Source organism: Neoarius graeffei, chromosome 4 (genome assembly GCF_027579695.1).
Source record: "Neoarius graeffei isolate fNeoGra1 chromosome 4, fNeoGra1.pri, whole genome shotgun sequence".
NCBI lineage: Eukaryota > Metazoa > Chordata > Actinopteri > Siluriformes > Ariidae > Neoarius > Neoarius graeffei.
Genome location: NC_083572.1, coordinates 48,217,104 through 48,243,154, shown reverse-complemented (window position 1 = coordinate 48,243,154; position 26,051 = coordinate 48,217,104). Strand labels below are relative to the sequence as shown.

At 41.8% G+C, this 26,051-nt stretch overlaps 1 protein-coding gene across 2 annotated transcripts in view; it reads left to right on the top strand.

Moving 5' to 3' along the window:
- Positions 1–6,338: 6,338 nt before the first annotated feature.
- Positions 6,339–26,051, top strand: part of slc38a3b (solute carrier family 38 member 3b) — a 145,382-nt gene continuing 125,669 nt past the window's right edge. For both annotated transcript variants that reach the window (XM_060919294.1, XM_060919293.1), the window contains exon 1: positions 6,339–6,485. The gene's annotated coding sequence lies outside the window, so the exon portion shown is untranslated. The remainder of the gene's footprint in view (positions 6,486–26,051) is intronic.

Sequence of the window (26,051 nt, the reverse complement as noted above, 5' to 3'; positions counted from 1 at the left end):
CTAAATTCTGACTTACAATCTTCCTCCTTCAACTTCCACCATCTAATTTTTGATTTAGCTTTCTCTTTCTTCCTCTTCTTTCACTCTAAGGTCATCCTCCCAACCATCATCCGAAGCTGCTGCACTCTCCCCTGCTATTACTTTGCAGTCTCCAATCTCAGGGCATAGGTATATACCACATTTAACAATAGATATTGTCACAAAGCAGCTTTACAGAGCTCAGTATGTAGATTTCAATCTTTAAGAAATAAATGAGAGGTGAGAGTGGCAAGGAAAAACACACTGAGATGGAAAACCACCACCATTAACAAACAAACCCTTGAGAGAAACCAGACTCAAAATGAAACCCATCATCTTTTAGGTGACTCTAAGAGGATTACCGTAGGATTATAAATGATGTGTGTTCAAATGCTGCCGTAATTTTTTCCAGGACTGTGGATCCAGGAAAGGAATGGAGGTTAAAGAAATCTAGCCCAGTCCCAAATTTCAAAGTGTTTTTTGAGTTGTTTAAGCCAATAGCAGGCTACATGTTATAGGATTTAATGAGTACACTCCTTGTGGTATTATCAAGAGTAATGTACATATTTTATATCTTTAGTATTTATCTTGGACATGGTGTACTGTTAAAATACTTTAAGGATATTTAAATAATATTGACTGGCACTGAGTGGTATATCAGATATATTCCATTCAGCTATCATGATATTGAACGAGTCGAAGATGAGTTCACTTTCATGCTAGTTGAATGGAATATATCTGATATACCATGAAAAAAGCCATTATTATTATTATTATTATTATTATAATACATTCCTTTTGGGGGCGGCACGATGGTGTAGTGGTTAGCGCTGTCGCCTCACAGCAAGAAGGCCCGGGTTCGAGCCCCGTGGCCGGCGAGGGCCTTTCTGTGCGGAGTTTGCATGTTCTCCCTGTGTCCGCGTGGGTTTCCTCCGGGTGCTCCGGTTTCCCCCACAGTCCAAAGACATGCGGGTTAGGTTAACTGGTGACTCTAAATTGACCGTAGGTGTGAATGTGAGTGTGAATGGTTGTCTGTGTCTATGTGTCAGCCCTGTGATGACCTGGCGACTTGTCCAGGGTGTACCCTGCCTTTCGTCCGTAGTCAGCTGGAATAGGCTCCAGCTTGCCTGCGACCCTGTAGAACAGGATAAAGCGGCTAGAGATAATGAGATGAGATATTTAAATAATATTGACTGGCACTGAGTGGTATATCAGATATATTCCATTCAGCTATCATGATATTGAACGAGTCGAAGATGAGTTCACTTCATGCTAGTTGAATGGAATATATCTGATATACCATGAAAAAAAGCCATTATTATTATTATTATTATACATTCCTTTCGGGGGCAGCATGATGGTGTAGTGGTTAGCGCTGTCGCCTCACAGCAAGAAGGTCCGGGTTCAAGCCCCGTGGCCGGCAAGGGCCTTTCTGTGCGGAGTTTGCATGCTCTCCCCATGTCCGTGTTTCCTCCGGGTGCTCCGGTTTCCCCCACAGTCCAAAGACATGCAGGTTAGGTTAACTGGTGACTCTAAATTGAGCGTAGGTGTGAATGTGAGTGTGAATGGTTGTCTGTGTCTATGTGTCAGCCCTGTGATGACCTGGCGACTTGTCCAGGGTGTACCCCGCCTTTCGCCCGTAGTCAGCTGGGATAGGCTCCAGCTTGCCTGCGACCCTGTAGAACAGGATAAAGCGGCTAGAGATAATGAGATGAGATGAGATGAGATTCCTTTCAGGGGCAGCATGGTGGTGTAGTGGTCAGCACTGTCGCCTCACAGCAAGAAGGTCCTGGGTTTGAGCCTAGCGGCTGACGAGGGCCTTTCTGTGTGGAGTTTGCATGTTCTCCCCATGTCTGTGTGGGTTTCCTCCAGGTGCTCTGGTTTCCCCCACAGTCCAAAGACATGCAGGTTAGGCTAATTGGTGGCTCTAAATTGACCGTAGGTGTGAATGTGAGTGTGAATGGTCGTTTGTCTCTATGTGTCAGCCCTGTGATGACCTGGCGACTTGTCCAGGGTGTACCCCGCCTCTTGCCCATAGTCAGCTGGGATAGGCTCCAGCTTGCCTGCGACCCTGTATAGGATAAGCAGCTACAGATAATGGATGGATGCATTCCTTTCGGGTATTCAACGCGTCTTTCTCTTTCAAAATTCTCTCAACTTCCGTATTTAACGAAGCAAACCTGGCAGCCATGTTTGTTTACAAATTGTCACAGTCGCTCGCTAGCATGGAAGTTTTACGTGTAATACGTATCACATCAGCGCCGATGTGTGACGTGACGTTGTCTTGACAACCATGCAATATCGTAAACCATATTCAATGCACATTCTCCATTGGGTAGAGTGATGAAATACACATAGGAAAAGCGATATGCTAACAATATTGCATGCTATCAAACCAAATGAATGAATCTGCTAGAAGGGAATAGAATGCATGTTTTTATTCAATCAAAAAAGTGTCCTGTGTGTATAATAACTAACAGTTATTCCATGAAATCGAGTCATACATGAGCTGATAGCCACGCTGGCTATAAGCCATTTACGACTAGATTGAGTGAAATAATTGTTTTATTCTATCCATATTCACTGGATTTTGAGAAACAGAGCATTTTTATTTTTATTTTTTGCAAATTCAATAAATAAAAACTTTATACAAAACGTCCGACAAAATAATTTCTGCTTAGAATGCAAACAAACCAGTGACATGACAATAGCAATTTGTGAAAAATGCTATAAAAATCATTCTTGAAAAAATAAAAAAGGATACGTTCTTACCATCAAATACTTTCATTCCATATTTTGTTGCTTTTTTGTATTTTTGGGGTTTTTATTTTTGAGCAGAGTTTTTATTTCATCCTCAGTTGGTTCAGCAAAACATTCTGCCATTTTGTTTTTCTCTACTCCTGGTATATGAGCTGATAGCATAGAAGTAGAGTAGCCAATCAGAGTGTGTGATTGCTCATATCCAGTGATGTGGATAGAATAATAAAGGATATCGAAGAGTCAGGGGTTCAAGCCCCAGAACAGAATAGAATGCCTTTATTGTCACTGCACAATGAAATTTAGTTCATCACTGGAGAGCATTGCCACTGTGTACATGCACACCGCCACTCTTGGACACTTCCGCCCAAGGCCATCCTATGTTAATCTAACTGCGTGTCTTTGGGGGAAACCAGAGCACCCAGAGGAAACCCACACAGACAACATGCAAACTCCACACAGAAAGGCCCCCATCCAACCCAGAACCTTCTTGCTGTGAGGCAACAGTGCCACCCACAGTGCTGACAATATTGGGCCCTTGGGCAAGGCCCTTAAACCTATTGGTGGACTCTACATAAAAGTGGAAAAAAGATGTCAGAAAAAGATCTGGACTTTTAAGGACCTAAAAATGAATTTAAACGCTAATCAAAGGTACACCACATGTACATTACCAAATGTAAAACAAACGAAAACAAGCACTACTGAGCTTAGTACCTTTGTTTCTGAGAGTGTACACAAGAAACTCATGGATCAAGTGATACATCATATTAAACTAAGCAGTATGTTAGATAAGTATACCATTGTTTGTACTAGCCTACTCTTTAGTACAGTAGCACGCTTTGTGACCTGCCTGTCAACGCACATAGTGGTGCTTGAAAGTTTGTGAACCCTTTATAATTTTCTATATTTCTGCATAAATATAACTGAAAACATAATCAGATTTTCACACAAGTCCTAAAAGTAGATAAAGAGAACCCAGTTAAACAAATGAGACAAAAATATTATACTTGATCGTTTATTTATTGAGGAAAATGATCCAATATTACATATCTGTGAGTGGCAAAAGTATGTGAACCTCTAGGATTCGCAGTTAATTTGAAGGTGAAATTAGAGTCAGGTAATTTCACTCAATGGGATGACAATCAGGCATGAGTGGGCACCCTGTTTTATTTAAAGAACAGGGATCTATCAAAGTCTGATCTTCACAACACATGTTTGTGGAAGTGTATCATGGCACCAACAAGGGACATTTCTGAGGACCTCAGAAAAAGCGTTGTTGATGCTCATCAGGCTGGAAAAGGTTACAAAACCATCTCTAAAGAGTTTGGACTCCACCAATCCACAGTCAGACAGATTGTCTACAAATGGAGGAAATTCAAGACCATTGTTACCCTCCCCAGGAGTGGTCGACCAACAAAGATCATTCCAAGAGCAAGGCGTGTAATAGTCGGTGCACAGCAAATTCAGAAGTGTTAAATTTTGGGTGTTAGTGAAATTTGAGCAAAAGTAGAGTTAATTTTACTTTGATAGAGTTAAATCCATTATATTTGACTTCAGTTGATAAGTAGTTGGTGTCAAAATTGGGTGTAAAAACAAAGCGTCACTAAATCAAACCTGTCAGTGTAATTGTATAAATATTAACTCTGCACTTCTAACTCTCAATTCCGATCCTGGGTTTTACACTTGAAGTGTTCATGTCACCCTGCCCACTGCATAGACACACATCGATTGGCTGAAGCCAGAAGATCTATGCGCGCTTGGAAGGTGGAGAATTACTCTGTCAAACATTACATTTAGATCCATTTTCAAATGTTTCAACTGCAAGATGGGTCAGAAATTATGCCACTGAGTATCAGATTGATTTGTTTGTATGCACTGGAACATCCAATGACCTACCTGTATTCAACAAAATCTGTAACATAATATTACATGAACAGCATGCTTTAATAATAGCCTCTACTGTTGATACACTTTATTTTGATGAACACTTTCATGCATACTGTATACAGGAACAAAGTAATGAACATGCTTTGATTTTTGTTGACCAGTTGACTTACTGTACTTTAAACCATTTCAGAAGCAATATTCTAATGAGAGTAAAAGGACATATATTGTTCCATATTGTTACATTTTTTAATGTGAATTCATTTTTTTGGGGTGCAAATGTTTAAAATAAATGTTTAATTGTAAAACACAAAATATGCCCACCTTTATTTCAGCAAACTTTAATTTGAAAATCATTTCGAGGAAGAGCTGTATTTACACCTTTTAAGTGTTATGGGGCTAACACTTTTATAGTCAACAAATGATCCTCTGAGAGAGTTAATGTCTAACACTACATATCAGTGTTGAGAAAAACTAACACTGGATGTTGTTAATAAGTGTTAACTTTTAACTCCAAAAAGAGTGAAAAATGACACCAAATTAGTGTTAAGGTACCAACACTGCAAAAAGAGTTAAATTAACACTCATGGGGTGGACCCATATAGACACTTTAAAAGTGTTGAAATTAAATCTGACAGTGTTAATTTGGGTATGCGGATTTTACTGTGTGAAGTCACAAAGGACCCCAGGGTAACTTCTAAGCAACTGAAGGTCTCTCTCACATTGGCAAATGTTAATGTTCATGAGTCCACCATCAGGAAAACACTGAACAACAATGGTGTGCATGGCAGGGTTTCAAGGAGAAAGCCACTGCTCTCCAAAAAGAACATTGCTGCTCGTCTGCAGTTTGCTAAAGATCACGTGGACAAGACAGAAGGCTATTGGAAAAATGTTTTGTGGACAGACGAGACCAAAATAGAACTTTTTGGTTTAAATGAGAAGCGTTATGTTTGGAGAAAGGAAAACACTGCATTCCAGCACAAGAACCTTATTCCATCTGTGAAACGTGGTGGTGGTAGTATCATGGTTTGGGCCTGTTTTGCTGTATCTGGGCCAGGACGGCTTGCCATCATTGATGGAACAATGAATTCTGAATTATACCAGCGAATTCTAAAGGAAAATGTCAGGACATCTGTCCATGAACTGATGAACAAGAGAAGGTGGGTCATGCAGCAAGACAACGACCCTAAGCACACAAGTTGTTCTACCAAAGAATGGTTAATGTTTTGGAATGGCCAAGTCAAAGTCCTGACCTTAATCCAATCGAAATGTTGTGGAAGGACCTGAAGCGAGCAGTTCATGTGAGGAAACCCACCAACATCCCAGAGTTGAAGCTGTTCTGTACGGATGAATTTTAGCCCCAATACAGCTTCAACTCTGAGATGTTGGTGGGTTCGTAATATTGGATCATTTTCTTCAGTAAATAAATGACCAAGTATAATATTTGTTTAACTGGGTTCTCTTTATCTACTTGTAGAACTTGTGTGAAAACCTGATCATGTTTTTGGTCATTTATGCAGAAACATAGAAAATTCTAAAGGGTTCACAAACTTTCAAGCACCACTGTAAGTGATCCTGATTGGATGGTTTAAGAAGGGCGGGACCTACATGGCCCCGCCTATATTTCTAACTTAAGAGCGACTCTGAAATGAATTAATTTCCAAAACGGCGTCTGTGTGACACAAGAAGAAGGAGTTCTGAGTCCATCCCTGTGCAAAGACAAAACCACATTTTATGTAAATAAATAATAATAATCATTAAAAAAAAAACTCGTTAACGGAGGAAATAAGTGGAAGTCAGTGCTGTATTTGTGTTTTCATCGACTGGTGAGTTATTTTATCGTTTTAAAAAGTTTGTTGCTTGCGAGGAATAAAATGAAAACAGCAGTGTTATTCGGGATATTTTGTAATATTGAATACATGTTGTTTCTGCAGGAATGAGTGTTTGAGTAGAGGAACAGGCTGTACAGAGAGAGAGAGAGAGAGAGAGGGAGAGAGAGAGAGAGGATTCCTGCTGGTGTGTCATGTCTATGTGTTTAACGGTTAAATCGGTGTCTCACGGTATCCATAACAAAATATCGACCCACACGTTATTCAGTCGCTGAACTCAATTTAAGGCAATACAAACTGCTTGTCCGACTATTATTGAGTGAATATTCAGTCCACAGAGGACTGTGCGCATCTCCTGGTATTTGTATTGTCTCTAGAGTGCTTAAACACAAGGATTTGTTTTTAAATAAGAATTGAAATGCTCGGCAGAATGACCGCATGTTGTTTATTATGAACATGTTTAAAGGTCTGTGACCTTTTATTCGAGGTTTCCACGCGGTGAGTTTGCGCATGCGCCTCAATTCATTCTGGAACGGGATCCTCCGCGTGCAGACGCTCAGGAAGCCAACCGGCACTTCCGCTTCAGGAGCCATGTACAGCTCCAGGAGGAGAAATCAGGATTACATTTTCTTGATGAATGAGAGATGATAGAAACGAGCACGTCTGCTCTTTCGGTTAACTGGAAACCAATAAAGTGGATTAAGTTTTTAACGTGAAAGAAAAGTTTCCTGACATTTCCAGTCCGAAATGTTAATAAAAACACAGTATCTTCCTTCATGTTGACACTCTATGGAGCACTTGCATGTGACGTCACAGCCGAGCCAGATTGTGACAGACGCCATCTTGTCGGTCAAACGCCATATTTCCGCCTTCTACTTCTACCTTTTCTTCTGGAAAACCCTACTATATACAATTCTACTACAACGGCTGCGGCTACAAGCTCTCCCTACCTGTGCACATTTTTTATGTGTGTATTTTTGCGTGTTGTTCGTCTGTACCGGATAGACCCCGAAGCCGTTTGTTTTCAGGATAATGGCTGGCTGATGAAATTATTGGCTGGCTAGCTGACTCAGCCAAAACCTTAATGGCTGCTGCAGCCACCAAAATGTTTATGGCTACAAATGGCTGATACTGGACGTCACTGTGTGGCATATATCCGGGCGAACGGATCAAACAAATGGGGGGAATAAATAGCAAATTACCACAGGTCCCCTGGTCTCTTACTTCATTGTAAATATAAATCTAGCAAGATTGTAGTTCAATGCTAATAATAAGCTAATCTGGATTGTTCGAGGAAGGCATCTAGCTATCTACTCTCACTAGCAATGACCAGTGAAGGACTGGCAGCTATCTTACTATGATGAAAGTAGAGTGGTGGAGTACTTTTTTTTTAATCAATCTTGAAGTATGTGAAACAAACAAAAAAATACCTTTACACTTTCCCTCAGCAGCGGCAAAGAATGCAGCCATCTCGTCAATATCGGAGTCGATTGATGCTCTGGGTGGGTTCCCGGGTTCCCCAGTGTATCGTGGTAACGGTGTGAGGGGCGGGAAGCCAGACAGGTAGTCACAACGGCAAGCTTGTGGTGGCTCTCTGTGCTGTGATATCAGTTCTAAATCTCTACAGTGTATGCCTATACGTCTCTATTGTGTTACTACTAGTGTGTACAGTTGATCATGTTTGTGTCACTTTTCTTGTAGCTCATGATGTGGATAAACCCATTATTTGATGTACACAATTCTTAGTGGCTCAGCCAAATTTTATTAGATAGCGGCTCAAATTGGCTTACAAAATTATTGGCTGGAGGCAGCTCAAATTCTAAATGGTGGTTTTAGCGGCGCCTGGCAGCGGCTTCGGGGTCTAGTACCGGACTTCAATATCCACTACAACCGTATGGACTTACTGGACATTGGTTTCCATCAGAAAATGACGGTTTGTAGCGATTTCCATCGCATGCACAACATTCCGGACAAGAAAAAAAAAAAAAAACATTCCGGACGAGATAGCGAGACCAGCGGGGTCCCTGTGGATTGTTATCGGAAGCAAAGCGAAGGAGGCGGCGCCGGGAGCGGAAGCAAAAGCGAGGCTGCAGAGCCGGCCTGTTGACTAAGCTCAGAAAACAGCTACTCAAACCTCCACTGCTAAAGGCCAATTTATGCTGACAACCCAGTCCTCACAGACGGTGTCGCAGATAGTGTCTGCGTAGCCCCCCCACCTTCGCAGACACTCTGCGCGCACCTCTCAAAAATTGTGACCACCGGAGAAGCCTCGCAGACAGCGTCGCAGACAAGAGAGCTCTGATTGGTCCACTCTACATCTGCTGTACACGCACTTCCGCTTCCCTACTTTCCCGGTTTGGTTTGTTTTCACGACCGGCATTTTTAAAAACACGAGCGAAGATGGAGCAGCATGAAGAGCGGTTGATTGAGGAAGTACGTACATCTATACGACTCCAGTTCTAGTCATGATAAAAAAAAAAAGTTCTAGTCATTATAAGTAACCGGAGGATAAACACTCCACTAACCACACCCACAAACTACTCCTAGCGACTTCGCGCCCCCTTGCGTTGTGCCGGTGAATAACATCGCGCACGCCTATTATCCCCGCTCAACAATAAATTACAACTGTCTGCAAAAAGCTATCTGCGAAAGCCTTGTCGCAAGAGCATGCAGAGGCCTTAAGCCTCTACCTCTCCAACGCCAGATCCGTGGTAAACAAAACGGACGATTTGGAATTACAGCTGGAATTACCTTATTCTATTCTATTCTATAATCGGCTGGTCAGTGCAGTACTAGTAATACTTAAGTGACTTACCCATCCAGTGAGGATTATTTTCTTGTTTACAAGATGCCACATCTGAGTCGCTGACAAATCCTGAATTTCTGTAAAGATAACTGTGCAGAGATTTATAAGCACGCAGTGCTTCACCACTGAACAGCGAGGGAAAGTTGATGAGGTAATTATACATGTCTGGGTATTCCGCTGGCAGTTCAACATCCACTGACACGGTCGTGAAAACTCCGTCCGGAAAGCCATAAGGGTCACTAATCTGTAGATCGTTTATTTTAGACATATATCTAGTTATCTGTTCATTAGAAAAATGAGCCGTGTAGTCCGTCGGTTGAAATTGATCCATTCTGTACACGAGTGCAGCAGTATTCAGCTGTGTTGTTGCCAGACAAGATGGCGTCTGTGTACTTTCCGGTCACGTGACTGCAAGGTCTCTATAGCTCCAGTTCTCCTGACATTGAAAGTTTGTGACCCCTTTAGAATTTTCTATATTTCTGCATAAATGACCTAAAACGTGTCAGATTTTCACACAAGTCCGAAAAGTAGATATCTCTAGCCGCGTTATCCTGTTCTACAGAGTCATAGGAGCCTATCCCAGCTGACTACGGGCGAAAGGCGGGGTACACCCTGGACAAGTCACCAGGTCATCACAGGGCTGACACTAGGGTGACCATTTCCATAACACCAAAAAGGAGGACATTATTTGGACGGGGGGTCTGGGGGCCCTCCCCCAGAAAACTTTGTATTTCTTAGATGCAATTTCCTGCATTCTAATCAATTTTAGGGTGAATAATGGCAAATCCCATCTGATTCATAGCCCTCAAATTTTTATGTAAACCACAGTGGCAAGATTGAGAATGGATTATTTTTATGCAAGTCACTCAAGTTTGGTGAAATCAACATCGCAATTTTGTAGGGTTAAAGATTATGATTGTGGGGAAAAAAGAGTAAGGTCAAAGCATTCATAGTATTTATTATAATTGATGTATTAGCTCTTAATTGGCTAGAACACACAGTATTTATATTTATTAAAAACATTGTGGAGGGCGGCACGGTGGTGTAGTGGTTAGCGCTGTCGCCTCACAGCAAGAAGGTCTGGGTTCGAGCCCAGCGGCCGGCGAGGGCCTTTCTGTGCGGAGTTTGCATGTTCTCCCCGTGTCCGCATGGGTTTCCTCCGGGTGCTCCGGTTTCCCCCACAGTCCAAAGACATGCAGGTTAGGTTAACTGGTGACTCTAAATTGACCGTAGGTGTGAATGTGAGTGTGAATGGTTGTCTGTGTCTATGTGTCAGCCCTGTGATGACCTGGCGACTTGTCCAGGGTGTACCCCACCTCTCGCCCGTAGTCAGCTGGGATAGGCTCCAGCTTGCCTGCGACCCTGTAGAAGGATAAAGCGGCTAGAGATAATGAGATGAGATGAAAAACATTGTGGAGTTAACAAACCACTGAAATTAAACTTAAGGTGCTGAGTACCAAAAAGCACAACATTTGTAGATTCTCAAAGAACAAATAGGCAACATAACCAGCAACATTATAAAATGTTTTAAAGCATTCATAGTATTTATTATAATTCATGTATTAGCTCTTAATTGGCTAGAACACCATATTTGTATTTATTAAAAACATTGTGGAGTAACAAACCACTGAAATTAAACTTAAGGTAGATATAGTAGATGTGCATTTGCACTGTCATCCATATCCTAACAAGTTAAGTTGTGAGCAGCTGGTCTACCGGACAGACTCATGTTTCCAAGTCTCAGCCAGGGCCAGGGGGGCAGGGCACTAGCCACTCGCCAGGAAGATCATTAAAGGATAGAGCGCAACGCGTTCTAGAATGCAATGCCTCGCGGTGCGGAGTTCGCATTGCATGCCAAAAAACATTGAGCCATAGACTCTTTATTGTAGATTACTAGTGTGCAGCACAGATCTGCAGTTTCCCTACAAAACGTTATTCTAGAACTCTGCTCTTCCAGTCTGGCAAGTCGATATTATATAATTCCGCTCATCGTCTCTAAAAGGAGGACAAATGCGCGTCCGGCTTGATGCTGCGCCGGACGCCGGACAAGACATTGAAAAGACGGACGGTCCGGCCTAAAGCCGGACGTCTGGCCACCCTAGCTGACACATAGACAACCATTCACACTCAGTCAATTTAGAGTCGCCAGTTAACCTAACCTGCATGTCTTTGGACTGTGGTGAAAACCGGAGCACCCAGAGGAAAGGCCCTCGCCGGCCACAGAGCTCGAACCCGGACCTTCTTGCTGTGAGGCAACAGCGCTAACCACTACACCACCATGCCACCCCATGTTTATACATCTAATCTCATTATCTCTAGCCACTTTATCCTGTTCTACAGGGTCGCAGGCAAGCTGGAGCCTATCCCAGCTGACTACGGGCGAAAGGCAGGGTACACCCAGGTCAGCACAGGGCTGACACATAGACACAGACAACCATTCACACCTACGGTCAATTTAGAGTCACCAGTTAACCTAACCGCATATCTTTGGACTGTGGGGGGAAACCGGAACAAACCCACGCGGACAACATGCAAACTCCGCACAGAAAGACCCTCACCGGCCACGGAGCTCAAACCCGGACCTTCTTGCTGTGAGGCGACAGCGCTAACCACTACACCACTGTGCCGCGTGTTTATACATATTAAACATAATATTATCCTTTTTGTATACAAAAAGGGCCAGAGCCGTCTTTATTTTCTGAGACGCCTGAGGTCCTTCAACATCTGCCGAACAATGCTGCGTATGTTCTATGAGTCTGTGGTGGCCAGCGCCATCCTGTATGCTGTCGTCTGCTGGGGCAGCAGCTTGAGGGTGAAGGACACTAACAGACTCAATAAGATCATCAGGAAGGCTGGCCATGTTGTAGGCGTGGAACTGGACTCTCTGACAGTGGTGTTGGAGAAGAGGACACTGTCCAAAATAAAAACAATCTTAGACTGTCCTTCCCACCCTCTACATGAGGAGCTGATCAGTCACAGGAGCACATTCAGTAAACGGCTGATTCTTCCACACTGCACAACTGAGAGACGCAGGAAATCATTCCTACCTGTTGCTGTCAAGCTGTACAATGCCACTGTATAACTGTGGTACGCTGTCTCACCATGTATCCTTAACTCAGGTGCAATATATGTATATAGGAATCATTGTATATAAAATCACTTCATTTTGCTTTTACTTAAGTTATTGAACTTATTTAAATTTATTTTATTTTTATTTATTTATTTTTTAAAGACTATTTTATCTTCTATTTTTAGACATGTTTACTACTTCTTTCATTCAGGAGCTTGGTTGCAAATTTGAATTTCCCTCCGGGGATTAATAAAGTAATTCCAATTCTGATTCTGATACTTGGCCATTTATTTATTGAGGAAAATTATCAAATATTACATATCTGTGAGTAGCAAAAGTATATGAACCTTTGCTTTCAGTATCTGGTGTGATCCGCTTGTGCAGCAATAACTGCAACTAAACGTTTCCGGTAACTGTTGATCAGTCCTGCACACTGGCTTGGAGGAATTTTAGCCCATTCCTCCATACAGAACAGCTTCAACTCTGGGATGTTGGTGGGTTTCCTCACATGAACTGCTCACTTCAGGTCCTTCCACAACATTTCGATTGGATTAAGGTCAGGACTTTGACCTGGCCATTCCAAAACATTAACCATTCTTTGGTAGAACGACTTGTGTGCTTAGGGTCGTTGTCTTGCTGCATGACCCACCTTCTCTTGAGATTCAGTTCATGGACAGATGTCCTGACATTTTCCTTTAGAATTCGCTGGTATAATTCAGAATTTATTGTTTCATCAATGATGGCAAGCCGTTCTGGCCCAGATGCAGCAAAACAGGCCCAAACCGTGATACTACCACCACCATGTTTCACAGATGGGATAAGGTTCTTATGCTGGAATGCAGTGTTTTCCTTTCTCCAAACATAACGCTTCTCATTTAAACCAAAAAGTTCTATTTTGGTCTCATCTGTCCACAAAACATTTTTCCAATAGCCTTTTGGCTTGTCCACGTGATCTTTAGCAAACTGCAGACGAGCAGCAATGTTCTTTTTGGAGAGCAGTGGCTTCCTCCTTGCAACCCTGCCATGCACACCATTGTTGTTCGGTGTTCTCCTGATGGTGGACTCATGAACGTTGTGAGAGAGAGTTAATGTGAGAGAGGCCTTCAGTTGCTTAGAAGTTACCCTGGGGTCCTTTGTGACCTCGCTGACTATTACACGCCTTGCTCTTGGAGTGATCTTTGTTGGTTGACCACTCCTGGGGAGGGTAACAATGGTCTTGAATTTCCTCCATTTGTACACAATCTGTCTGACTGTGGATCGGTGGAGTCCAAACTCTGTCGAGATGGTTTTGTGACCTTTTCCAGCCTGATGAGCATCAACAACGCTTTTTCTGAGGTCCTCAGAAATCTCCTTTGTTCGTACCATGATACACTTCCACAGACAAAATCAGACTTTTGTGAAGATCAGACTTTGATAGATCCCTGTTCTTTAAATAAAACAGGGTGCCTACTCACACCTGATTGTCATCCCATTGATTGAAAACACCTGACTCTAATTTCACCTTCAAATTAACTGCTAATCCTAGAGGCTGCACGGTGGTGTAGTGGTTAGCACTGTAAAGGCCAATTTATGCTGACAACGCAGTCCTCGCAGATGGCGTCGCAGATGGCGTCTGCGTAGCCCCCCCCCACCTTCGCAGACGCTCTGCGCGCACCTCCCAAAAATTGTGACCACCGCAGAAGCCTCGCAGACAAGAGGGCTCTGATTGGTCCACTCTACATCCGCTATACACGCACTTCTGCTTCCCTACTTTCCCGGTTTGTTTTGTTTTCACTACCGCCATTTTTAAAAACATGAACGAAGATGGAGCAGCACGAAGAGCGGTTGATCGAGGAAGTGAGGAAGTACGTACATCTATACGACTCCAGTTCTAGTCATTATAAGTAACCGGAGGATAAACACTCCACTAACCACACCCACCAACTACTAGCGATTTCGCGACTTCGCACCCCCTTGCATTGTGGTGGTGAATAACATCGCACACGCCTATTACTCCCCGCTCAACGATAAATTACAACTGTCTGCGAAAAGCTGTCTGCGAAAGCCTTGTCGCAAGAGCATGCAGAGGCCCTTACCTCACAGCAAGAAGGTTCCAGGTTCGAACCTCACGGCCGACAGGGGCTTTTCTGTGTGGAGTTTGCATGGTCTGCGTGGGTTTCTTCCGGATGTTCCAGTTTCCCCCACAGTTCAAAGACATGCAGATTCAGTACAATGGGGCCACTGTAATTGGCGCAAGCTGTAGTGGTTTCCCAGCCATAATGTATGTACATATATAGATCTTGCTATGGCAAAGCTAATAAATCAGGTTTGCATACTTTTGCCACTCACAGATATGTAGTATTGGATCATTTTCCTCAGTAAATAAATGACCAAGTATGATATTTTCGTCTCATTTGTTTAACTGGGTTCTCTTTATCTACTTTTAGGACTTGTGTGAAAATCTGATGATGTTTTAGGTCATATTTATGCAGAAATATAGAAAATTCTAAAGGGTTCACAAACTTTCCAGCACCACTGTACACGCTGCTGAGTAATGTTTTGGTTTGCTACTTTTAGTCTAGTAAGGATTGAGATGTGACAAGTTTAATTGACTGTGTGAAAGAGATTTAAAGAGAAACTACACTCTTCTCTTCTTCTTCCTTGTCCAGCAGTGTTGCCAAGTTGGGGTCCATGTAGACTCTATTGATCCACATGTCATATTAAAGTTAGGCTGCCTTTCAGATTGTTCAAGCGTAGGTCATAAAAATAATGTTCCCTGACACCCAATTATTTTTGTTTAGCTACTGAATTTGAATAACAGATTTCCAGTTTTATTAGTTTTTTTAATAGGACAATTAATGAATTTAGGGCCACATGGCCTTAAATTCTCTGCTATTTTTTCCTGCTTCACCATGACCCAATTCAAGATACTACATCATGCATCTCGTGGTGGGCTTTCCTAGTTTGTGCAAGGTATTGTGGGATACAAATTTGAAACAGGTGAGACAAATGGAGGACATGAGTGTGCGAATGAAATGTGAAAGGCCGACTACAGTAACGGAAAGCGAGAAGGAAAGATGTTATTTTGCGAAGGAAAGGAAACGCAGGACCAAACCATAGGTCGCGTTAACCGACAATTGTCCATCATTGACGGATTTTTTTAGCTATGACGGAAAAATCTGAAGGCTGTCGGTCATTTTGACGGATGTTTACCGTTACCATTACCAATAACAATAATAGCCTAATAATAACAATAATAAAACATAATGAAACACACAATTGAAATGATTGGCAAGTTGTGGCAGAGTTTTCTTACATACAGTATACATTAGAGGTCTGCGCGGGTCGGATTTTTCAGTCCCGCTCCCGCCCGTGCCCGCATTGTGCAGTCCCACTCCCGCCCGCGCGCAAAGAATTACGATTTTCAGTCCCGCTCCCGCCCGCGCCCATAAAAAAATTATGATTTTCAGTCCTGCTCCCGCCCGCAAATCCCGCATGATGCAGACGTTCGCGTTATTTCTCAGGAAAGTTCTTGTCTTGACACAGCGTGATGGTGCCCCGCCCCCTACTTTGAGTGGATTTGAGCATAAATATCTACAGCTCACGTTTGTTATTGTTTAACTTGTTTCTGAATTCAGCATGTAGTATCTCTAATAATGATAATTACTGCTGTTAAACGATTAAAATATTTAATTGCAAATCACACATTTTTAACACATGAGAAACCATTGCAATTCCTTGATCAGCATAAAAAAAGTGAATGGGCTTGCTTTGTACCAGTGTGTTTTTTTTTTTTTTTTTTAAATTTTTTTTTTTATTATTACAAAGCAGAGCTAGTAAAAGAAGTAAATTGATTTACTGCTTGCGTTAGTCTACAACTTTAATCAGAGAGACATGTTACACAGTGATGGTAGGCTTGACTCAATGCTATCCCAGAAATCCTTCCTGTAATATGCAAATTTGGCCTCCTCTGATTGGACAGCCAAATTTGCATATTACAGGAAGGATTTCTGGGATAGCATTGAGTCAAGCCTACCGTCACTGTGTAACCTGTCTCTCTGATTAAAGTTGTAGACTAACGCAACAAGTAAATCAACTTACTTATGGTTTTCTTGCTAGCTGGGTGTGAACTGCGAGTCATTAAAGTGATCAAGGGCAAGTTTAAGATGCTATTTCTCACTCAATCTGGCAATCTGACTTTCTCTGCAAATTTAGGCATCTTAAAATGTTTTTATTAATGCCAAATAAAATATCCAGCACAAATTATATATGATAGACATAAGAATTAATAATTTATAAATTTTATTTCAAGCACGTTTTTAGTTAGCGGGACTGCAGCTTATCACCGCTCCCACCCGCGCCGCATATGTGCACTCCCGCCCGCGCGTGCATATGTGCACTTCCGGTCCCGCCCGCGCCCGCAATGAGCTTTCAAAATTTGTCCCGTGCCGCACTGCTTTGCGGCGGGTCCCGCGGGACTCCCGCGGGAGTGCAGGGCTCTAGTATACATAGTCTTCACTGCTGTCACTTTCAATCTGAGCCGACGTTGCGGCAGTCTTGATGTTCAGTGCATAGGCTACTCACATTGTAGCCACTGCGCAAAGCTGTTCCCCCCTATCGCGCTCCTGACCACGCTCTGACTTTTCTAACCACTAGCACAGTGAGATGTATTAATGTTTCCCTTCTCTGCAGAAGACACGTCATTTTTGCTATTAAAAAAAAGAGATGCATTGGGTTGTTTGTGTCATTTCCCTGCCTGTACGTCTTAATGCAATAGCGCTCATTTAGGCTACTTGTTTTCTTGTTTTTAAAATGAAACAAATGCCGATTTATTGTATTCTTCCCCAGCAAGCTTAGGAAGCTTAGGACCATCACTGCTCAAATATCTGCTAAACTATCATTTTAATGAGAGCACGGGTAGACAAACTAACATTTAAACATAACTTCGTTTTATTTAAGACCTTCCGTGTCAGGTTCCAGGCTCCGCTGAGCCGAGCCGAGCCGACCCCCACTATGACAAATTTAAGTAGCCTACGGAAGAATCTGAAGGCCGTGCGTGATTTTGACAGATGATGATCAATTTAAGTAGCCGGTAGTTCATGGAAGAGGCATGGACTGGACGCGTTGGAACGCGTCTGTGACCCGGGTTACCGCGGGGTGCAGCTGCACCACTGGTGCAGAAAGACCGCATGCTGCAGGATTTCCTCCCTATGAAGAGAGTACTAGCAGGGTCGGGAAATCCAACTTTCAGAGGCTCTTGCCGGCTTCTGATCACTTCCCTGGGAGAAATGTTTCCCAACTTCAGAACTTTGGCTGAAGTGGCGCTGGTTATTCCAGTCTCCAGTGTCGCAGCAGAGCGCGGGTTCAGCCTTCAGAATAAAATTAAAACATCAATGAGAAGTCGTCTGTCCGAGGCAAAGACGCAAAATTTAATGACAATTACCTCGGCAGCAATCTCCATTGACGACTTTGATTATGCACAAGCGAGCTCCCAATTTAAATCCATGCGGGCCAGAAGGAAGGTTTGAGCTCACGCAAACAGGTCAAATTAGATTGTCACTTAAATCGTTGTAGTGGACTGTTCATATTTTAACTGCAATTGTCTTGCTACGTTGTAAAATAACATTGTTCATATGCCTGTTAAGGCACAACAGCCGCAATGTTTTTAGCGGAGGGAAAATGGGTTCACAAGTGACCGAATGTCAGAATCTCTGTTCATCTTTTTGCATCATAAATACATAAATAAATGATTAAATAATACAAGCTTGTTCTGTGAATTAATTTTTAAATGAAAATGAGTCCATGAAAACACAAGTTATTAAATATATAGCATTTATAGCCTATATACATTGTCATTTAAAAGTTAAAATAAAATGACAGATAATAATGGACAATGACGGAATTTTTACGACCCTGTCCGTCAAAATGACGGACAATGAAAAAGTCTAACACAACCACTGGACCAAACTAATAAATATTGGCGGTCAGTGAGCACCTCGGTGTGATCAGCTGATCATTTAGTGACAGAATGATGTAACTGTCAGTGCACGGTCAAGGTAAACCTGTAGATGGCAATCATGCAATACTGTGGATGCCAGCTGCCGTAAAACCCAAAAGAAGCAGCAGGTAAACTTGCACATGTGCACGTGGACTTCCTCTGTCTGCTTGACTGCACAAAATGAGTGATTTCATGCACATTATTTGCTAGGGAATCCCCTCAAATTAAATAACTTCCCAGCCACAGAATGGCCTGTTGTGTGTGTGTGTGTGTGTGTGTGTGTGTGTGTGTGTGTGTGTGTGTGTGTGTGTGTTTTTTGAGATATTACATAAATAAACATATCACAATGACCAAATTTCAGAGGGAACTAAATTTCACCAAATTTATGAAATCAAAAGGCTGTCTATCTTTAATTGAAGCATGGTTTTACACTAGATGCCCTTCCTACCACAACCCTCCCATTTCTGGTCTTGGGAAACAACCCTTCACACTTACGGGCAATTTAGAGTCACCAGTTAACCTAACTGCATGTCTTTGGACTGTGGGGGAAACTGGAGCACCCAGAGGAAACCCACGCAGACACGGGGCAAACATACAAACTCTGCACAGAAAGGCCCCTGTCAGCCACTGGGCTCAAACTCAGAACCTTCTTGCTGTGAGGCAACAGTGCTAACCACTACACCACCATGCTGCCCTGAAACACCACCCTAAAACATATTTTATATGTTTATATTGGCATATGAGTGATGTACATAACGTTTCTGGTGCTAATTTATGACTTTGTTCCTGCCAGAGGTGAGCTGTCATGTCACAGGGGGCACAGTGCAGTTAAAATAGTATGTAGTAAGAGACAGAGATGACTTCAGACATAAGGCATATTGATCAGGTTTCACTCTTAACTCCTAAAAACAAAGGAGTAAGTGAGTCTTTTCTCAGTTACTATTTTTAAGCAATATTCAGTCAGTGCGTTTACATGCACATAGAGAAAATCGAATTTCTGCCGTTGCTCGACTGAAATCGAAGTTCAAAATGCCATGTATACACCTTAATTCGGCTGAAATTGAACCGAACTTGATTTCTCGGAATCGAGCTACACGACCTAGATTATGCGATTTCTGCCGAGCTACTTAGTGCATGTATACCCTATCGAGCTACGTATTCGAGCTACTTACTTCAGCACTGCCCCTTCCGGAAGTGACAAGACCACAAGCGGGAAACACAACAGCCTCGGTCGGCATGACAACGGCATGAATCGTTTTCTTTTTGTGGCATTGTTTGCACTGTTAAAATTTAGCTCACTTACTGTATCACCAAATACATCTGTACAGTTGTTGCATAGCTGTGAATTGTGTACATAAACAAGTCACTGTATTTGTGTGTGTGTGTGTGTGTGTGTGTGTGTGTATAGATGTCCAACATCTGAAGAATGCCAATAAAAACAAAACAATTTAACTTTTTGTGTGTTTATTAAGACAAGTTAAATTGTAAGCAAAAAATGGACTTTAGAAAAATATACAATTGTGCAAAATAAGTTGTCTTACAAAACAGTGGTCTGCGCAGGACAGTTTGTAGCCATACAGTCTGTTAGAGCAAGCCTAACAGCTTGAACACGGAACTGCCAATGTTGCCAGATTGGGGGGTTTTAAGTGCTTTTTGGCGGATTTGAACATGTTTTGGGCTGGAATACGTCAGCAGTATCTGGCAACAGTATAGCTCTTCTTCATGACGACAACCGGAAGTGTACCAACACGATGGGGCGTGTAGCGCCACGTGTGGCTCGGGTGCACAATGCACCTTGCACAATAGCCCGATTTCACTTGTGCATGTAGGATTGGATTTCTCTGGCACCCCTGCTGGGACCCTTTGCTCGATTACCAACAGTAGCTCGATTTGGATGTGCATGTAAACGTACTGACTGTGATCTCAATGAGCAATGGAACACAGTCATGTTCCATTGCTCAACAAAGTTTCTGAACCTGACTATCATGCAAATGTGAGTCGTCCCCCAGACTGTTGACACACAGTTGTAAGCACAGGATTAGCTAGAATGTCTTTGTATGCAGCAGAATTAAAGTGCATATCACGGGTAAATTCAGGAGCAAGATCAATGTAATTCTATTTTATATTAAACTTTGGTCAAATATCTGTCACATTTTGCATTTTGTGCAATTTTTTTACCTTGCGCAATACCAGAAAAATTCAGTTGAAATTAAGCCATTTGAGGCGAAATTAAGCCATTTTCGTGACGTCACGTGCGGGACGCCTCCTTCTGAATCCTACGTCAGTGCTGGTTTGTTTATGAGAAAACGACCTGGTGGTTTTCTGCAAATTTCTTCAACGTTATCACATAATTATTAAAATGGTTAACAGATGTATTGTAGGAGGGTGTAGCAGCTATCTTGATGGGATTAGTACTCATCGTTTCCCAAAAGACCGGACAATGAGAGAGAAATGGGAGCACTTCAAAGCCGAAGACCAAAGCAGAGCCGAGAAAAAGACCAAGAAAATCGGCGATTCACAAGTTGACTGTTGCCAGGGTAAGAAATAAGAGAAACTATACTCTAAATTAGGTGTTCCTGTGTTTGTGTGGTACAACATGAAAGCGCTGGGCAATAATACACTTACTTCACATGTATCAAGGGATATGCGTGTCAGGGCTTGAGATCTTGGGACCTGTCAAACACATTAAATGTATATGCAACCCTGCTTAGCCGATTCCATGCGTGCAGCTTATGAAATCTTTCTCCTACAGTAGCCAGTACTCTTCTAAATGAAGAAATACATAAATACATAATAGCGATTAGAAAAAATATGATTTATGTAGCAGTAGATAGATGAGCATTGATACATGAATCCATGGGTTTAGAAGCTCAGGCGACAATTCCATATTTCAATGCAAAATCGCTAGCTGCTAAACTTGGTCTACACAGGCTGTGCACTGAATCCATGCAGGGTCTCTCAGCCTGCTGGCACTTCCGCAGGTGACGTCACGAATCTGGCTCCAGACTCCCTTGGGATTTTTCCAGACATGTTTTGTTATTTTATTTTTTTCTGCTGTAGACAGATGGCCTTGTGCAAAATTACCCTTCCGGATGAGTGCGTAAAGGGACATACTTTCATATAAAAAGACACAAAATTGGTCCAGGATATGCACTTTAAGATTTTCCTTCACTGCGATGCTGTTTAATCATGTCACAATAACTTACAAAGACATAGATTACTAAGGTTGATGTGGAAGAACTTGGGTGGCCCAAGTCCTGACCTCTACCCCATTGCTGACTGCGTGCCAGGCCTTCTCACTTGACATCAGTGCCTGATCTCACTAATGTTCTTGTTGCTGAATGAGCAAAAATCCACACAGCCACGCTCCAAAATCAAGTGGAAAGCCTTCCCAGAAGAGGCCACAAGCAAATGCAGGAACAAATTACATGTGAATGTCCATGGTTTTGGAATGGACGTACAGTACTGTGCAAAAGTCTGAGGCAACCTATTTTTTTTTCATACAACCCTGATTCCAAAAAAGTTGGGACAAAGTACACATTGTAAATAAAAACGGAGTGCAATAATTTACAAATCTCAAAAACTGATATTGTATTCACAATAGAACATAGACAACATATCAAATGTCGAAAGTGAGACATTTTGAAATTTCATGCCAAATATTGGCTCATTTGAAATTTCATGACAGCAACACATCTCAAAAAAGTTGGGACGGGGCAATAAGAGGCTGGAAAAGTTAAAGGTACGAAAAAGGAACAGCTGGAGGACCAAATTGCAACTCATAAGGTCAATTGGCAATAGGTCATTAACATGACTGGGTATAAAAAGAGCATCTTGGAGTGGCAGCGGCTCTCAGAAGTAAAGATGGGAAGAGGATCACCAATCCCCCTAATTCTGCACCAACAAATAGTGGAGCAATATCAGAAAGGAGTTCGACAGTGTAAAATTGCAAAGAGTTTGAACATATCATCTACAGTGCATAATATCATCAAAAGATTCAGAGAATCTGGAAGAATCTCTGTGCGTAAGGGTCAAGGCCGGAAAACCATACTGGGTGCCCGTGATCTTCGGGCCCTTAGACGGCACTGCATCACATACAGGCATGCTTCTATAATGGAAATCACAAAATGGGCTCAGGAATATTTCCAGAGAACATTATCTGTGAACACAATTCACCGTGCCATCCGCCGTTGCCAGCTAAAACTCTATAGTTCAAAGAAGAAGCCGTATGTAAACATGATCCAGAAGCGCAGACGTCTTCTCTGGGCCAAGGCTCATTTAAAATGGACTGTGGCAAAGTGGAAAACTGTTCTGTGGTCAGACGAATCAAAATTTGAAGTTCTTTATGGAAATCAGGGACGCCGTGTCATTCGGACTAAAGAGGAGAAGGACGACCCAAGTTGTTATCAGTGCTCAGTTCAGAAGCCTGCATCTCTGACGGTATGGGGTTGCATTAGTGCGTCTGGCATGGGCAGCTTACACATCTGGAAAGACGCCATCAATGCTGAAAGGTATATCCAGATTCTAGAGCAACATATGCTCCCATCCAGACGACGTCTCTTTCAGGGAAGACCTTGCATTTTCCAACATGACAATGCCAAACCACATACTGCATCAATTACAGCATCATGGCTGTGTAGAAGAAGGGTCCGGGTACTGAACTGGCCAGCCTGCAGTCCAGATCTTTCACCCATAGAAAACATTTGGCGCATCATAAAACGGAAGATACGACAAAAAAGACCTAAGAGAGTTGAGCAACTGGAATCCTACATTAGACAAGAATGGGTTAACATTCCTATTCCTAAACTTGAGCAACTTGTCTCCTCAGTCCCCAGACGTTTACAGACTGTTGTAAAGAGAAAAGGGGATGTCTCACAGTGGTAAACATGGCCTTGTCCCAACTTTTTTGAGATGTGTTGTTGTCATGAAATTTAAAATCGCCTAATTTTTCTCTTTAAATGATACATTTTCTCAGTTTAAACATTTGATATGTCATCTATGTTCTATTCTGAATAAAATATGGAATTTTGAAACTTCCACATCATTACATTCCATTTTTATTTACAATTTGTACTTTGTCCCAACTTTTTTGGAATCGGGGTTGTACAAACTGTTATCGATTTCTATTTGATGACTTCTACGTTATCAAGTCGGTACAAAAACATTTTAGAGTCCAAACATTCATTTTCCAGCACAAAATTAAATGTTGCAAAAAAATGTTTGTATCTGAGCAGCATATTCCATAAGAGAGCACTTTTCAGATGAAAAAAGAAAACATAATGAAGGCTGCTGGGTTTTGTTGCAAAATTAAGAAGTGAGTGTGACAGTCAAAGTGTCCAGAAGAACTGAGGCTGGTTCTGTAAGATGCTCAGTAAAACCTCCAGCTCATTTCCTTATAAAACTGCACTTATTGTACCTGAGACTATTTTTTTTTTTTTAAAGCAAAGGGTCGTCTTACACCAAATATTGACTGTTTCATTTATTATGGGTTACTGCTCTTCATATTATTTTTTTTAATGTTGAATCATTTCATTTCATCATTTTTAAGCCATTTGTGGTCGACAGCATTTCTTGACATGCGCTTAAGACTTTTACACACTTCTGTATGTTGGTGTGATGGTCAAGTTTGGACATACTTTTGGCAGTATTGTGCATGAAGCAGTTACAAAAACTGAGCTACAAAAATGTAGACGAGTGCTGAGTTACAAAAACATATTCAAGATGACTAGTGCAATGCTGCTGATTGAGGATGGTGGTATTAAGATGGAAACTGAAGCCTTGGAACCCTTTGTAGGTATATCAGAGGCTCGTTGGCTGTGCTGTGAAAACTGTGCATGCAGATGCTCATCTGAGTTTCCAAATCTGTCATTACTTAACTCTTGAATAATTTCTATATTGAATACTATAATTAAAAAGGGCGGCACGGTGGTGTAGTGGTTAGCGCTGTCGCCTCACAGCAAGAAGGTCCTGGGTTCGAGCCCCGGGGCTGGCGAGGGCCTTTCTGTGTGGAGTTTGCATGTTCTCCCCGTGTCCGCGTGGGTTTCCTCCGGGTGCTCCGGTTTCCCCCACAGTCCAAAGACATGCAGGTTAGGTTAACTGGTGACTCTAAATTGACCGTAGGTGTGAATGTGAGTGTGAATGGTTGCCTGTGTCTATGTGTCAGCCCTGTGATGACCTGGCGACTTGTCCAGGGTGTACCCCGCCTTTCGCCCGTAGTCAGCTGGGATAGGCTCCAGCTTGCCTGCGACCCTGTAGAAGGATAAAGCGGCTAGAGATAATGAGATGAGATGAGATAATTAAAAAGCTTATCTCTGCTTTCCAAAGAAATTTCTCTCATTAAGATCTGTTCAGTACTTTGGGAGTAACAGCAGGTTGAAGTTGGTACAACAGAGTAAAAACTCTGCTCATGTGACGTTGGGAAACTGCCGGTGCTTTTTGAGTCACGGGAAAGCGGTCAGGCTTTCTCTCTCTCTCTCTCTCTCTTTTCTGATCGGTTTCTTACTGGATTACTCATGAATATCAATCAGATAACTTTTATAGGGATCTTCTCTAGTTCTCACTGTTTCTGATGAATTATTCAGCAAAATTTTCCATCAGCTAGTTTTGATGTTATGATTCATGGGAGACTTTGAAGTGAGTTTTCATAGCTTTACCTACTTATTTTTACAAATCAAACTGATTCATGTAAATTAATGACTATTTTAGAATATAACTGCAGTTGTTTTGATGAAAAATAATGAGCTCTTAGTGGTCGGAATGAGATTAAAAAAAAACGAAAGTCAGAAACATGAGTGTCAATTTCAGTTCAGTTAATTGGAATTGTTTATTGGATGTGGCTCAGTTTTTTCGAGGTTCACCTTGAAAGCTGTGAATATTAATCGAAATAATTTATATTCTTTAATATAAACACTATTAAGGCCCTACTTTGGAGAAATACAAAGGCCTACAGAGCGCAAAGAGGGTATTAGAAATAATCTTTTATTACTTTTTTTATTTTGATAGAGAATGGTAGATGTGAATGACATTCAATGCTTATTTGTGCATATTTTATAATTAACATCTTCTTTGTGATGTATAATTGAGAATTAAGATCAGCTTTATATTGCACAAATAAAGACATTTGGTGAAACTTTGAAGAGAGTGTACTGATTAAATGTATTTTTGGCATAATTAGCATAATTAATACTAATTAAAAAATAATTTGCATAATTGGTTTTTACTAATTTTTCAAACTTTGTATTCAGTATACAACCATCTATGTACCTGCCAATTTCCGTGTCGATATTCTGAAAAATAAAAAAAGTTATGAAGAAAAAAACATTTGATCTCATTCATTAATGAGGCCCATTTTTGACCATGTTATCCTCATACAGAATATTGGGGCAGATTTCTAAAAATGAAGCCGTTTTTTCAGTTTTTGATTGGTAATATCTCAAGAGCGGATCAACATTTTAATTCTGTAAAAAGTATGTTGTTTAGCATTCAATTCTGAATTCAGTGACAGCAATTTCAAGCAGAGGGAAATCTAGGCTGCTCTGCTTAGGCTGCTACCCCCGTGACCCGGATCCAGATAAGCGGTAGAAGATGGATGGATGGATGGATGGATGGATGAATGAATGGACAGACAGTTTCAAGCAATTTGGATTAAATTTGAATTTTCACCTGATATGCCTACCACTTTTTTTTTTTTTTGAGCAGAGTGAACAGATA